Source organism: Meriones unguiculatus, chromosome 1 (assembly GCF_030254825.1).
Source record: "Meriones unguiculatus strain TT.TT164.6M chromosome 1, Bangor_MerUng_6.1, whole genome shotgun sequence".
NCBI lineage: Eukaryota > Metazoa > Chordata > Mammalia > Rodentia > Muridae > Meriones > Meriones unguiculatus.
The window spans coordinates 10,967,276-10,968,121 of record NC_083349.1 but is presented as its reverse complement, the minus strand read 5'-3'; the positions used below and the strand labels follow the sequence as shown (position 1 = coordinate 10,968,121).

The 846-nt window shown below is 49.1% G+C and overlaps 1 pseudogene; it reads right to left on the bottom strand.

Annotated features, from left to right (window-relative positions):
- Window positions 1–200: 200 nt before the first annotated feature.
- Window positions 201–317, bottom strand: LOC132652024 (small nucleolar RNA SNORA17; annotated as a pseudogene).
- Between the last annotated feature and the right edge of the window lie 529 nt (window positions 318–846).

Sequence of the window (846 nt, the reverse complement as noted above, 5' to 3'; positions counted from 1 at the left end):
TCACCCACACTCTTATCATGTCTGTGTGTGGGATGCTCTCCTGAGTACTGCGGCTGGCTAGGGGTGGGGTCAGCTCTCATGCCCCCCGAGGCCAGCTCTCCCACAATGCCCAGGTGAGGGGTGTTCCTCTCAGGATAGCTCCCTGTCCATGCCCCCTGTCACCAGACTGGCAGTTGTCTCAGGCTCGACTTTTTTCAAGGACTGTTATCATCATTCAGACGTTCACAGGTCAGAATAGTGTAGGCATAGCCTCTCTCCCCTCTGCCACCGACTGCAGGTGACACAGCAGCCATCCCTGCAATGCTATTAGAGGCGATCGCGTCTTTGTGTGTGTGTGATATAGTGTGCACCCACATACAGAGGCCAGAGGAAGACCTCCCCTGTTGCTTTCTACCTTAATGTCTTGAGACAGAAGTGTCACTGTCTTTGCTAGTCTCATTGGCCAGTGAGCTTCCAGGATCGACCCTTCTCTGGCTCCCAGTTGCTGGGGTCATAGACACACACAGCTATGCCCACTTTTTTGTGGATGCTGGGGATTCAAACTCAGGTCCTTAGGCTCATGTAGCAAGCAGTCTTACCCACCGAGCTACCTCCACAGATTCTGCTCTGTTTTGTTTTTAGAAATCTCTCTGTCTCTGTCTCTCTCTCTCTCTGTTGTTTTAGAAAACTATTGTTAAAAATTATTTCTAGGGTAAAGTAAAAACACATATAGTTTAGAAACTACCTGTGAAAGTAAAACCTGTGTATCCTGAGGGTGATGCCTGGATAGCCTGTGCTCCCCAGCAGCCTCCTTTTGTTATCTGTTGACTTATGCACTTATTGAGGTCTCAGCTGTTGTAAAAAACC